A 14,525-nucleotide genomic window follows, 5' to 3' on the forward strand; every position below is an offset into this window, starting at 1 on the left:
TCCTGCTGGCCGTTATCGCCCCATTCAAACAACGTCAATGCGCTGGGCTGAGCCCTGCTCCCAGACTCCAAAGGCATTGTGCTCTTTCCTGCCGGCCTTATCACCTCATTTCAATACAGTGTGATCAATTCAATTCAAGGTGCTTTATTAGCATGACCGATGGGTACAATCAGTGTTGCCTTAGCAAATAAAAGTAATGATATTTACATGAAACAAAACAAAAAATTAAAGTAAAATAAAACCTACAGATTCCCAGACTGCAGACTGACCCTCAACACCTCTCATTCTCCTGCCCTGAATTACCCAAACGACCCCCCTGCCAGAGCAACCTGCTGCTTGAAGGGCTAACGACGCGAGAATCCCCCCCCCCCGATACAGCTCAGACACAGAGAGAAAGGCGCTGAAAGCGCTTCCGTCGTTCACCCCGAGAAAAGCCTGCCCTCCTCTTCCTGCACCGGAGCACCCCGACTCCGAGGCTCCCCAAGGACTCCACTCGTGTCTCTGTCTGTCTTTGACTGCGGGTTTTCTCCCTGGGTGGGGAGGTGCACCGTTCCCGGAGGTACTGCAATACCAGGTCGATGCGTGGAGTGGACGGAGCAAGCCCCTATTCCATCTCCCTGTTCCAAAAATCAATTTAATATATGGTCCCCAGATAGGGGACGTATCAGATATTAAACTGATAAGAACAGATACTACACTTGATCTTAGCCAAAAGGCCGAGAAGCGATGCCGGGCCCCGGCCTTGTCTGAGGGTCCCCCCTCCCCGACGGGGGACGCGGGCTCGGAGGGGAGGGGGCCCTCCGCTTCCCAGCACAGAGCCGGCAGGCCCACACGCGCACCGAGCCCTGGGGCAGCCCGCTCCACACCGGGACAGAGGGCGGCTTCGGCCGCCAGGAGCCCCTTTGCGGCGAAGCCAGCACCGGCTACAGCAGCTATCCCACAAGGCGAGGGCAGGCAGGCAGGCAGGCAGGCAGCTGCTCTGCTAGGCCTCCCCCCTCCCCCGACTGCCGTGACGTCACCCTCTCCTGTGAGCCGGGGAGGAGCTCCCTCGGACTCGGCAGAGGAAGAGCCGCAGCCAGCTCCCAGCTCGGCGCGCAGCACGCTCGGCGTCCCGCTAACCCAGACCCCGGCCCCCGACGGCCCGCGCGAGCTACCGCTTTGTCAGCGCCACTCGCAGCTTCTCCCCAGAACGGCCCCGTGTTTCACACAAGCAGCCTCTGCTGCAGGGGAGTGAGAGTGCGGCTCCCGCTGCCCCCGGTGGACAGTCTGCAAACTGCACGGCCCGGCTCCCCGGGGTCAGAGACCCTTCCCCGGGGCACTGCTGGGGCCCTCGTCACCGCAGCAAAAACCAAACCGTCCAGCCTCAACACTCCGCCCGCAAGCTGAGCGAGCAGCACCGGGAAAGACACCCCGCTAACTGAATTAGCGCCAGGTAAACGGGCTGAGCCCCGCTCCCAGACTGCAAAGGCATTGTGCTCTTTCCTGCCAGCCTTATCACCTCATTTCAATACACTGTGATCTCCCAGACTGCAGACTGACCCCCGACACCTCTCGTTGGCCTGCCCTGAATTACCCAAACGACCCCTCTGCCAGAGCAACCTGTTGCTTTAAGGGTTAATGATCAATACAAGCCTTCTTGAGCCTTGAAGTGACACCGCCCCACAAAATTAAGGTCAGAGCAGAATACAGCAATTGACAATTTACAGGATTTACGCAGCGGATAACACAAAGAGATATGGCAGGGCTAGGAGCCCTGTCATTTACATCCTCTGACGGCAAAGCACCAGGAAAGACGGGGCTGCACCTCATCAGTTTCAAGAGGCCTGGCTGTTTGGCAGCGGTCTTTGGGTAACTGCTGGTGGCCGTCTAGCAGTCTTACGGGCCGAGGGAAAAGGCCGTTTTGAAATCTGTCGGTCTCGGTGCGTAAACTAGGCCCCGCAGACCGAGACGACACCGCACGTACGAACCCCAACCAACACGCACAGACGGGAAATAAACTCTCTACTAGTTGGGACTGCGCACAAGGATTTCAGTCAGTGTCTGTGCAGCTCACCTGGGGCCGAGCCCCACCCCCACCCGGCAAGACACCCTGCTCTCTCCTGCTGGCCGTTATCGCCCCATTCAAACAACGTCAATGCGCTGGGCTGAGCCCTGCTCCCAGACTCCAAAGGCATTGTGCTCTTTCCTGCCGGCCTTATCACCTCATTTCAATACAGTGTGATCAATTCAATTCAAGGTGCTTTATTAGCATGACCGATGGGTACAATCAGCGTTGCCTTAGCAAATAAAAGTAATGATATTTACATTAAACAAAACAAAAAATTAAAGTTAAATAAAATCTACAGATTCCCAGACTGCAGACTGACCCTCAACACCTCTCATTCTCCTGCCCTGAATTACCTAAACGACCCCCCTGCCAGAGCAACCTGCTGCTTGAAGGGCTAACGACGCGAGAATCCCCCCCCCCCGACACAGCTCAGACACAGAGAGAAAGGCGCTGAAAGCGCTTCCGTCGTTCACCCCGAGAAAAGCCTGCCCTCCTCTTCCTGCACCGGAGCACCCCGACTCCGAGGCTCCCCAAGGACGCCACTCGTGTCTCTGTCTGTCTTTGACTGCGGGTTTTCTCCCTGGGTGGGGAGGTGCACCGTTCCCGGAGGTACTGCAATACCAGGTCGATGCGTGGAGTGGACGGAGCAAGCCCCTATTCCATCTCCCTGTTCCAAAAATCAATTTAATATATGGTCCCCAGATAGGGGACGTATCAGATATTAAACTGATAAGAACAGATACTACACTTGATCTTAGCCAAAAGGCCGAGAAGCGATGCCGGGCCCCGGCCTTGTCTGAGGGTCCCCCCTCCCCGACGGGGGACGCGGGCTCGGAGGGGAGGGGGCCCTCCGCTTCCCAGCACAGAGCCGGCAGGCCCACACGCGCACCGAGCCCTGGGGCAGCCCGCTCCACACCGGGACAGAGGGCGGCTTCGGCCGCCAGGAGCCCCTTTGCGGCGAAGCCAGCACCGGCTACAGCAGCTATCCCACAAGGCGAGGGCAGGCAGGCAGGCAGGCAGCTGCTCTGCTAGGCCTCCCCCCTCCCCCGACTGCCGTGACGTCACCCTCTCCTGTGAGCCGGGGAGGAGCTCCCTCGGACTCGGCAGAGGAAGAGCCGCAGCCAGCTCCCAGCTCGGCGCGCAGCACGCTCGGCGTCCCGCTAACCCAGACCCCGGCCCCCGACGGCCCGCGCGAGCTACCGCTCTTTGTCAGCGCCACTCGCAGCTTCTCCCCAGAACGGCCCCGTGTTTCACACAAGCAGCCTCTGCTGCAGGGGAGTGAGAGTGCGGCTCCCGCCGCCCCCGGTGGACAGTCTGCAAACTGCACGGCCCGGCTCCCCGGGGTCAGAGAACCTTCCCCGGGGCACTGCTGGGGCCCTCGTCACCGCAGCAAAAACAAAACCGTCCAGCCTCAACACTCCGCCCGCAAGCTGAGCGAACAGCACCGGGAAAGACACCCCGCTAACTGAATTAGCGCCAGGTAAACGGGCTGAGCCCCGCTCCCAGACTGCAAAGGCATTGTGCTCTTTCCTGCCAGCCTTATCACCTCATTTCAATACACTGTGATCTCCCAGACTGCAGACTGACCTCCGACACCTCTCGTTGGCCTGCCCTGAATTACCCAAACGACCCCTCTGCCAGAGCAACCTGTTGCTTTAAGGGTTAATGATCAATACAAGCCTTCTTGAGCCTTGAAGTGACACCGCCCCACAAAATTAAGGTCAGAGCAGAATACAGCAATTGACAATTTACAGGATTTACGCAACGGATAACACAAGGAGATATGGCAGGGCTAGGAGCCCTGTCATTTACATCCTCTGACGGCAAAGCACCAGGAAAGACGTGGCTGCACCTCATCAGTTTCAAGAGGCCTGGCTGTTTAGCAGCGGTCTTTGGGTAACTGCTGGTGGCCGTCTAGCAGTCTTACGGGCCGAGGGAAAAGGCCGTTTTGAAATCTGTCGGTCTCGGTGCGTAAACTAGGCCCCGCAGACCGAGACGAAACCGCACGTACGAACCCCAACCAACACGCACAGACGGCAAATAACCTCTCTACTAGTTGGGACTGCGCACAAGGATTTCAGTCAGTGTCTGCGCAGCTCACCTGGGGCCGAGCCCCACCCCCACCCGGCAAGACACCCTGCTCTCTCCTGCTGGCCGTTATCGCCCCATTCAAACAACGTCAATGCGCTGGGCTGAGCCCTGCTCCCAGACTCCAAAGGCATTGTGCTCTTTCCTGCCGGCTTTATCACCTCATTTCAATACAGTGTGATCAATTCAATTCAAGGTGCTTTATTAGCATGACCGATGGGTACAATCAGCGTTGCCTTAGCAAATAAAAGTAATGATATTTACATTAAACAAAACAAAAAATTAAAGTTAAATAAAATCTACAGATTCCCAGACTGCAGACTGACCCTCAACACCTCTCATTCTCCTGCCCTGAATTACCCAAACGACCCCCCTGCCAGAGCAACCTGCTGCTTGAAGGCCTAACGACGCGAGAATCCCCCCCCCCCGATACAGCTCAGACACAGAGAAAGGCGCTGAAAGCGCTTCCGTCGTTCACCCCGAGAAAAGCCTGCCCTCCTCTTCCTGCACCGGAGCACCCCGACTCCGAGGCTCCCCAAGGACGCCACTCGTGTCTCTGTCTGTCTTTGACTGCGGGTTTTCTCCCTGGGTGGGGAGGTGCACCGTTCCCGGAGGTACTGCAATACCAGGTCGATGCGTGGAGTGGACGGAGCAAGCCCCTATTCCATCTCCCTGTTCCAAAAATCAATTTAATATATGGTCCCCAGATAGGGGACGTATCAGATATTAAACTGATAAGAACAGATACTACACTTGATCTTAGCCAAAAGGCCGAGAAGCGATGCCGGGCCCCGGCCTTGTCTGAGGGTCCCCCCTCCCCGACGGGGGACGCGGGCTCGGAGGGGAGGGGGCCCTCCGCTTCCCAGCACAGAGCCGGCAGGCCCACACGCGCACCGAGCCCTGGGGCAGCCCGCTCCACACCGGGACAGAGGGCGGCTTCGGCCGCCAGGAGCCCCTTTGCGGCGAAGCCAGCACCGGCTACAGCAGCTATCCCACAAGGCGAGGGCAGGCAGGCAGGCAGGCAGCTGCTCTGCTAGGCCTCCCCCCTCCCCCGACTGCCGTGACGTCACCCTCTCCTGTGAGCCGGGGAGGAGCTCCCTCGGACTCGGCAGAGGAAGAGCCGCAGCCAGCTCCCAGCTCGGCGCGCAGCACGCTCGGCGTCCCGCTAACCCAGACCCCGGCCCCCGACGGCCCGCGCGAGCTACCGCTTTGTCAGCGCCACTCGCAGCTTCTCCCCAGAACGGCCCCGTGTTTCACACAAGCAGCCTCTGCTGCAGGGGAGTGAGAGTGCGGCTCCCGCCGCCCCCGGTGGACAGTCTGCAAACTGCACGGCCCGGCTCCCCGGGGTCAGAGAACCTTCCCCGGGGCACTGCTGGGGCCCTCGTCACCGCAGCAAAAACAAAACCGTCCAGCCTCAACACTCCGCCCGCAAGCTGAGCGAACAGCACCGGGAAAGACACCCCGCTAACTGAATTAGCGCCAGGTAAACGGGCTGAGCCCCGCTCCCAGACTGCAAAGGCATTGTGCTCTTTCCTGCCAGCCTTATCACCTCATTTCAATACACTGTGATCTCCCAGACTGCAGACTGACCCCCGACACCTCGACCCTCGCCTGCCCTGAATTACCCAAACGACCCCTCTGCCAGAGCAACCTGTTGCTTTAAGGGTTAATGATCAATACAAGCCTTCTTGAGCCTTGAAGTGACACCGCCCCACAAAATTAAGGTCAGAGCAGAATACAGCAATTGACAATTTACAGGATTTACGCAACGGATAACACAAGGAGATATGGCAGGGCTAGGAGCCCTGTCATTTACATCCTCTGACGGCAAAGCACCAGGAAAGACGTGGCTGCACCTCATCAGTTTCAAGAGGCCTGGCTGTTTAGCAGCGGTCTTTGGGTAACTGCTGGTGGCCGTCTAGCAGTCTTACGGGCCGAGGGAAAAGGCCGTTTTGAAATCTGTCGGTCTCGGTGCGTAAACTAGGCCCCGCAGACCGAGACGAAACCGCACGTACGAACCCCAACCAACACGCACAGACGGCAAATAACCTCTCTACTAGTTGGGACTGCGCACAAGGATTTCAGTCAGTGTCTGCGCAGCTCACCTGGGGCCGAGCCCCACCCGGCAAGACACCCTGCTCTCTCCTGCTGGCCGTTATCGCCCCATTCAAACAACGTCAATGCGCTGGGCTGAGCCCTGCTCCCAGACTCCAAAGGCATTGTGCTCTTTCCTGCCGGCCTTATCACCTCATTTCAATACAGTGTGATCAATTCAATTCAAGGTGCTTTATTAGCATGACTGATGGGTACAATCAGTGTTGCCTTAGCAAATAAAAGTAACGATATTTACATTAAACAAAACAAAAAATTACAGTAAAATAAAATCTACAGATTCCCAGACTGCAGACTGACCCTCAACACCTCTCATTCTCCTGCCCTGAATTACCCAAACGACCCCCCTGCCAGAGCAACCTGCTGCTTGAAGGCCTAACGACGCGAGAATCCCCCCCCCCCGATACAGCTCAGACACAGAGAAAGGCGCTGAAAGCGCTTCCGTCGTTCACCCCGAGAAAAGCCTGCCCTCCTCTTCCTGCACCGGAGCACCCCGACTCCGAGGCTCCCCAAGGACTCCACTCGTGTCTCTGTCTGTCTTTGACTGCGGGTTTTCTCCCTGGGTGGGGAGGTGCACCGTTCCCGGAGGTACTGCAATACCAGGTCGATGCGTGGAGTGGACGGAGCAAGCCCCTATTCCATCTCCCTGTTCCAAAAATCAATTTAATATATGGTCCCCAGATAGGGGACGTATCAGATATTAAACTGATAAGAACAGATACTACACTTGATCTTAGCCAAAAGGCCGAGAAGCGATGCCGGGCCCCGGCCTTGTCTGAGGGTCCCCCCTCCCCGACGGGGGACGCGGGCTCGGAGGGGAGGGGGCCCTCCGCTTCCCAGCACAGAGCCGGCAGGCCCACACGCGCACCGAGCCCTGGGGCAGCCCGCTCCACACCGGGACAGAGGGCGGCTTCGGCCGCCAGGAGCCCCTTTGCGGCGAAGCCAGCACCGGCTACAGCAGCTATCCCACAAGGCGAGGGCAGGCAGGCAGGCAGGCAGCTGCTCTGCTAGGCCTCCCCCCTCCCCCGACTGCCGTGACGTCACCCTCTCCTGTGAGCCGGGGAGGAGCTCCCTCGGACTCGGCAGAGGAAGAGCCGCAGCCAGCTCCCAGCTCGGCGCGCAGCACGCTCGGCGTCCCGCTAACCCAGACCCCGGCCCCCGACGGCCCGCGCGAGCTACCGCTCTTTGTCAGCGCCACTCGCAGCTTCTCCCCAGAACGGCCCCGTGTTTCACACAAGCAGCCTCTGCTGCAGGGGAGTGAGAGTGCGGCTCCCGCCGCCCCCGGTGGACAGTCTGCAAACTGCACGGCCCGGCTCCCCGGGGTCAGAGAACCTTCCCCGGGGCACTGCTGGGGCCCTCGTCACCGCAGCAAAAACAAAACCGTCCAGCCTCAACACTCCGCCCGCAAGCTGAGCGAACAGCACCGGGAAAGACACCCCGCTAACTGAATTAGCGCCAGGTAAACGGGCTGAGCCCCGCTCCCAGACTGCAAAGGCATTGTGCTCTTTCCTGCCAGCCTTATCACCTCATTTCAATACACTGTGATCTCCCAGACTGCAGACTGACCCCCGACACCTCGACCCTCGCCTGCCCTGAATTACCCAAACGACCCCTCTGCCAGAGCAACCTGTTGCTTTAAGGGTTAATGATCAATACAAGCCTTCTTGAGCCTTGAAGTGACACCGCCCCACAAAATTAAGGTCAGAGCAGAATACAGCAATTGACAATTTACAGGATTTACGCAACGGATAACACAAGGAGATATGGCAGGGCTAGGAGCCCTGTCATTTACATCCTCTGACGGCAAAGCACCAGGAAAGACGTGGCTGCACCTCATCAGTTTCAAGAGGCCTGGCTGTTTAGCAGCGGTCTTTGGGTAACTGCTGGTGGCCGTCTAGCAGTCTTACGGGCCGAGGGAAAAGGCCGTTTTGAAATCTGTCGGTCTCGGTGCGTAAACTAGGCCCCGCAGACCGAGACGAAACCGCACGTACGAACCCCAACCAACACGCACAGACGGCAAATAACCTCTCTACTAGTTGGGACTGCGCACAAGGATTTCAGTCAGTGTCTGCGCAGCTCACCTGGGGCCGAGCCCCACCCGGCAAGACACCCTGCTCTCTCCTGCTGGCCGTTATCGCCCCATTCAAACAACGTCAATGCGCTGGGCTGAGCCCTGCTCCCAGACTCCAAAGGCATTGTGCTCTTTCCTGCCGGCCTTATCACCTCATTTCAATACAGTGTGATCAATTCAATTCAAGGTGCTTTATTAGCATGACTGATGGGTACAATCAGTGTTGCCTTAGCAAATAAAAGTAATGATATTTACATTAAACAAAACAAAAAATTACAGTAAAATAAAATCTACAGATTCCCAGACTGCAGACTGACCCTCAACACCTCTCATTCTCCTGCCCTGAATTACCCAAACGACCCCCCTGCCAGAGCAACCTGCTGCTTGAAGGCCTAACGACGCGAGAATCCCCCCCCCCCGATACAGCTCAGACACAGAGAAAGGCGCTGAAAGCGCTTCCGTCGTTCACCCCGAGAAAAGCCTGCCCTCCTCTTCCTGCACCGGAGCACCCCGACTCCGAGGCTCCCCAAGGACTCCACTCGTGTCTCTGTCTGTCTTTGACTGCGGGTTTTCTCCCTGGGTGGGGAGGTGCACCGTTCCCGGAGGTACTGCAATACCAGGTCGATGCGTGGAGTGGACGGAGCAAGCCCCTATTCCATCTCCCTGTTCCAAAAATCAATTTAATATATGGTCCCCAGATAGGGGACGTATCAGATATTAAACTGATAAGAACAGATACTACACTTGATCTTAGCCAAAAGGCCGAGAAGCGATGCCGGGCCCCGGCCTTGTCTGAGGGTCCCCCCTCCCCGACGGGGGACGCGGGCTCGGAGGGGAGGGGGCCCTCCGCTTCCCAGCACAGAGCCGGCAGGCCCACACGCGCACCGAGCCCTGGGGCAGCCCGCTCCACACCGGGACAGAGGGCGGCTTCGGCCGCCAGGAGCCCCTTTGCGGCGAAGCCAGCACCGGCTACAGCAGCTATCCCACAAGGCGAGGGCAGGCAGGCAGGCAGGCAGCTGCTCTGCTAGGCCTCCCCCCTCCCCCGACTGCCGTGACGTCACCCTCTCCTGTGAGCCGGGGAGGAGCTCCCTCGGACTCGGCAGAGGAAGAGCCGCAGCCAGCTCCCAGCTCGGCGCGCAGCACGCTCGGCGTCCCGCTAACCCAGACCCCGGCCCCCGACGGCCCGCGCGAGCTACCGCTCTTTGTCAGCGCCACTCGCAGCTTCTCCCCAGAACGGCCCCGTGTTTCACACAAGCAGCCTCTGCTGCAGGGGAGTGAGAGTGCGGCTCCCGCCGCCCCCGGTGGACAGTCTGCAAACTGCACGGCCCGGCTCCCCGGGGTCAGAGAACCTTCCCCGGGGCACTGCTGGGGCCCTCGTCACCGCAGCAAAAACAAAACCGTCCAGCCTCAACACTCCGCCCGCAAGCTGAGCGAACAGCACCGGGAAAGACACCCCGCTAACTGAATTAGCGCCAGGTAAACGGGCTGAGCCCCGCTCCCAGACTGCAAAGGCATTGTGCTCTTTCCTGCCAGCCTTATCACCTCATTTCAATACACTGTGATCTCCCAGACTGCAGACTGACCCCCGACACCTCGACCCTCGCCTGCCCTGAATTACCCAAACGACCCCTCTGCCAGAGCAACCTGTTGCTTTAAGGGTTAATGATCAATACAAGCCTTCTTGAGCCTTGAAGTGACACCGCCCCACAAAATTAAGGTCAGAGCAGAATACAGCAATTGACAATTTACAGGATTTACGCAACGGATAACACAAGGAGATATGGCAGGGCTAGGAGCCCTGTCATTTACATCCTCTGACGGCAAAGCACCAGGAAAGACGTGGCTGCACCTCATCAGTTTCAAGAGGCCTGGCTGTTTAGCAGCGGTCTTTGGGTAACTGCTGGTGGCCGTCTAGCAGTCTTACGGGCCGAGGGAAAAGGCCGTTTTGAAATCTGTCGGTCTCGGTGCGTAAACTAGGCCCCGCAGACCGAGACGAAACCGCACGTACGAACCCCAACCAACACGCACAGACGGCAAATAACCTCTCTACTAGTTGGGACTGCGCACAAGGATTTCAGTCAGTGTCTGCGCAGCTCACCTGGGGCCGAGCCCCACCCGGCAAGACACCCTGCTCTCTCCTGCTGGCCGTTATCGCCCCATTCAAACAACGTCAATGCGCTGGGCTGAGCCCTGCTCCCAGACTCCAAAGGCATTGTGCTCTTTCCTGCCGGCCTTATCACCTCATTTCAATACAGTGTGATCAATTCAATTCAAGGTGCTTTATTAGCATGACTGATGGGTACAATCAGTGTTGCCTTAGCAAATAAAAGTAATGATATTTACATTAAACAAAACAAAAAATTACAGTAAAATAAAATCTACAGATTCCCAGACTGCAGACTGACCCTCAACACCTCTCATTCTCCTGCCCTGAATTACCCAAACGACCCCCCTGCCAGAGCAACCTGCTGCTTGAAGGCCTAACGACGCGAGAATCCCCCCCCCCCGATACAGCTCAGACACAGAGAAAGGCGCTGAAAGCGCTTCCGTCGTTCACCCCGAGAAAAGCCTGCCCTCCTCTTCCTGCACCGGAGCACCCCGACTCCGAGGCTCCCCAAGGACTCCACTCGTGTCTCTGTCTGTCTTTGACTGCGGGTTTTCTCCCTGGGTGGGGAGGTGCACCGTTCCCGGAGGTACTGCAATACCAGGTCGATGCGTGGAGTGGACGGAGCGAGCCCCTATTCCATCTCCCTGTTCCAAAAATCAATTTAATATATGGTCCCCAGATAGGGGACGTATCAGATATTAAACTGATAAGAACAGATACTACACTTGATCTTAGCCAAAAGGCCGAGAAGCGATGCCGGGCCCCGGCCTTGTCTGAGGGTCCCCCCTCCCCGACGGGGGACGCGGGCTCGGAGGGGAGGGGGCCCTCCGCTTCCCAGCACAGAGCCGGCAGGCCCACACGCGCACCGAGCCCTGGGGCAGCCCGCTCCACACCGGGACAGAGAGCGGCTTCGGCCGCCAGGAGCCCCTTTGCGGCGAAGCCAGCACCGGCTACAGCAGCTATCCCACAAGGCGAGGGCAGGCAGGCAGGCAGGCAGCTGCTCTGCTAGGCCTCCCCCCTCCCCCGACTGCCGTGACGTCACCCTCTCCTGTGAGCCGGGGAGGAGCTCCCTCGGACTCGGCAGAGGAAGAGCCGCAGCCAGCTCCCAGCTCGGCGCGCAGCACGCTCGGCGTCCCGCTAACCCAGACCCCGGCCCCCGACGGCCCGCGCGAGCTACCGCTCTTTGTCAGCGCCACTCGCAGCTTCTCCCCAGAACGGCCCCGTGTTTCACACAAGCAGCCTCTGCTGCAGGGGAGTGAGAGTGCGGCTCCCGCCGCCCCCGGTGGACAGTCTGCAAACTGCACGGCCCGGCTCCCCGGGGTCAGAGAACCTTCCCCGGGGCACTGCTGGGGCCCTCGTCACCGCAGCAAAAACAAAACCGTCCAGCCTCAACACTCCGCCCGCAAGCTGAGCGAACAGCACCGGGAAAGACACCCCGCTAACTGAATTAGCGCCAGGTAAACGGGCTGAGCCCCGCTCCCAGACTGCAAAGGCATTGTGCTCTTTCCTGCCAGCCTTATCACCTCATTTCAATACACTGTGATCTCCCAGACTGCAGACTGACCCCCGACACCTCGACCCTCGCCTGCCCTGAATTACCCAAACGACCCCTCTGCCAGAGCAACCTGTTGCTTTAAGGGTTAATGATCAATACAAGCCTTCTTGAGCCTTGAAGTGACACCGCCCCACAAAATTAAGGTCAGAGCAGAATACAGCAATTGACAATTTACAGGATTTACGCAACGGATAACACAAGGAGATATGGCAGGGCTAGGAGCCCTGTCATTTACATCCTCTGACGGCAAAGCACCAGGAAAGACGTGGCTGCACCTCATCAGTTTCAAGAGGCCTGGCTGTTTAGCAGCGGTCTTTGGGTAACTGCTGGTGGCCGTCTAGCAGTCTTACGGGCCGAGGGAAAAGGCCGTTTTGAAATCTGTCGGTCTCGGTGCGTAAACTAGGCCCCGCAGACCGAGACGAAACCGCACGTACGAACCCCAACCAACACGCACAGACGGCAAATAACCTCTCTACTAGTTGGGACTGCGCACAAGGATTTCAGTCAGTGTCTGCGCAGCTCACCTGGGGCCGAGCCCCACCCGGCAAGACACCCTGCTCTCTCCTGCTGGCCGTTATCGCCCCATTCAAACAACGTCAATGCGCTGGGCTGAGCCCTGCTCCCAGACTCCAAAGGCATTGTGCTCTTTCCTGCCGGCCTTATCACCTCATTTCAATACAGTGTGATCAATTCAATTCAAGGTGCTTTATTAGCATGACCGATGGGTACAATCAGTGTTGCCTTAGCAAATAAAAGTAATGATATTTACATTAAACAAAACAAAAAATTACAGTAAAATAAAATCTACAGATTCCCAGACTGCAGACTGACCCTCAACACCTTCTCATTCTCCTGCCCTGAATTACCCAAACGACCCCTCTGCTAGAGCAACACTTTGCTTTAAGGGTTAATGATCAATACAAGCCTTCTTGAGCCTTGAAGTGAGTGTGTATTAGATTAATGTGTATGCTCCTTTTGTTGTACCCATGAGAGGAGGAAGCAGGAGCTGGGCAATTGAGCACTGTTTTGTCTCAGTTTGCTTTACTGGACTGTGCTGTTGGGGCCATGGCTGGGAAGGATTCTGCAGGATGAACCGAGTCCGTTTCATAGAGAGATTTCTAGAAAACATTGGTGATGAGTAACCTGTTGCTTCAAGGTTTAATGATCAATAGAAGCCGCCCTGAGTCCTGAAATAACGCCGCCCCACAAAAAGAGCCCCATCAGACCGACTCCAGTGGAACTGGGAACTGGCCCCCTGCCCATGGCGCTGGAGGAGCTGCAATTAAACCAGGCCCGGCAGGGCCCCCCCTCGTCTACTGCACCGCGCACGGCCAGAGACAACGCCTCAAACACACGAACCCCAACCAAAACACGGACAAACGGCAAATAAACTCTCCCCCTCTCTACCAGTTCGGACTGCGCACAAGAATAACAAAACCAAACAGAAACCCGAGCTAAAAGAGGTCGAAAATAGAACATGGTGCAAACTAACGCAACGCCCAACTAATCCGGGTTTTAGTCCCGAGTTAAAACCCGTAACATTCGGATTCCTACGGATTCATTCTCTTTTCAGCAGAAAATCAACTTTCCTGTACCTTTGCAGCCTCGCCTGCTGACGCAGCTCCCTGCCTGCACCTCTCGGACGGGACGCGCCGGGTCCAGGGGAGGCGGAGAGGCCGGGCCGGGGTCAAGGTCGGGCCCGGGGGCCGTGGGCTCAGGAGCAGCCGAGCCGGGGCCCGCTCCCTCGGCGGCCCGGCCGCAGCAGAACCCGGCCGGGCCGCTGAGCCTCCAGCCCTCCGCCCGGGGAGCTCGGCTTCACCGCGGGTCCAGACTCAAACCAGGCCCGCTGGCGCGGCGGGAGGCCTGGTCACCGGACGCCGCTTGGCGTCTCTCAATTAAATCGTTTTTTTAAAAACTATCATCCCGCCCGTGGGAGCTGGTTTGTTTATTTGAAGAAACGCGTTTCTTTACCTGTTTTTCGTCCGTCCGTCGAGTCGGCCTCGTCTTCCTCTCCGTCAATATTTTACAATAATTTTAATTACAATTCGCGCTTCCAATTAACTCGACGCCACCGACGATCTCGCTCCAATGCTCTCGCGCCCGCCTAGCCCTTCCCACCCCCAGCGCTTCCACGCGAGGCCCGCCCCCCACCGCCAGCCAATAGAGAGCGTCCCTCGGCTCGGCCAGCCAATGGACAGTGAGCGGGAGGAGGGCCTAGCACCCCGGCGTCTGATTGGCGGAGAACAAAAGCTTGAGCAGGTGGACCCCGAAATCAACATTTAAAAATATCATTTTTTTTTATTTCCGTCAAACGGTTTTGCTGTTACGCCTTCGGATAGCACGGGTGCACGTCGATCTTAAATTGCCAACTTTAGAACGAAAACATTATTGGGAATTTAATTGGATCTTTTAATGTCTGATTTATTTTTTTTTAAGTATTTTTAGCCTAAGAAAGCACGATGTACAGTCACAGAGGTCCGCAACACATCTGCAACATTGTAGTCCCTATCCCAGGGATAGTAACCGCTCCTCATGCTCAAGTTCA

General features: G+C 57.5%; 6 non-coding genes across 6 annotated transcripts; all 6 read right to left on the bottom strand.

Annotated features, from left to right (window-relative positions):
• Positions 1–537: 537 nt before the first annotated feature.
• LOC138224176 (U2 spliceosomal RNA) lies at positions 538–728 on the bottom strand. Its single transcript, XR_011182522.1, has one exon. It is a non-coding gene; the product is annotated as a U2 spliceosomal RNA (small nuclear RNA).
• Positions 729–2,634: 1,906 nt separating this feature from the next.
• LOC138224177 (U2 spliceosomal RNA) lies at positions 2,635–2,825 on the bottom strand. Its single transcript, XR_011182523.1, has one exon. It is a non-coding gene; the product is annotated as a U2 spliceosomal RNA (small nuclear RNA).
• Positions 2,826–4,727: 1,902 nt separating this feature from the next.
• On the bottom strand, positions 4,728–4,918 carry LOC138224178 (U2 spliceosomal RNA). Its single transcript, XR_011182524.1, has one exon. It is a non-coding gene; the product is annotated as a U2 spliceosomal RNA (small nuclear RNA).
• Positions 4,919–6,813: 1,895 nt separating this feature from the next.
• LOC138224179 (U2 spliceosomal RNA) lies at positions 6,814–7,004 on the bottom strand. The gene has a single exon (XR_011182525.1). It is a non-coding gene; the product is annotated as a U2 spliceosomal RNA (small nuclear RNA).
• Positions 7,005–8,901: 1,897 nt separating this feature from the next.
• LOC138224180 (U2 spliceosomal RNA) lies at positions 8,902–9,092 on the bottom strand. The gene has a single exon (XR_011182526.1). It is a non-coding gene; the product is annotated as a U2 spliceosomal RNA (small nuclear RNA).
• Positions 9,093–10,989: 1,897 nt separating this feature from the next.
• LOC138224181 (U2 spliceosomal RNA) lies at positions 10,990–11,180 on the bottom strand. Its single transcript, XR_011182527.1, has one exon. It is a non-coding gene; the product is annotated as a U2 spliceosomal RNA (small nuclear RNA).
• Positions 11,181–14,525: the final 3,345 nt, after the last annotated feature.

The sequence above is a fragment of the Lepisosteus oculatus genome, chromosome 18 (genome assembly GCF_040954835.1).
Source record: "Lepisosteus oculatus isolate fLepOcu1 chromosome 18, fLepOcu1.hap2, whole genome shotgun sequence".
Lineage (NCBI taxonomy): Eukaryota > Metazoa > Chordata > Actinopteri > Semionotiformes > Lepisosteidae > Lepisosteus > Lepisosteus oculatus.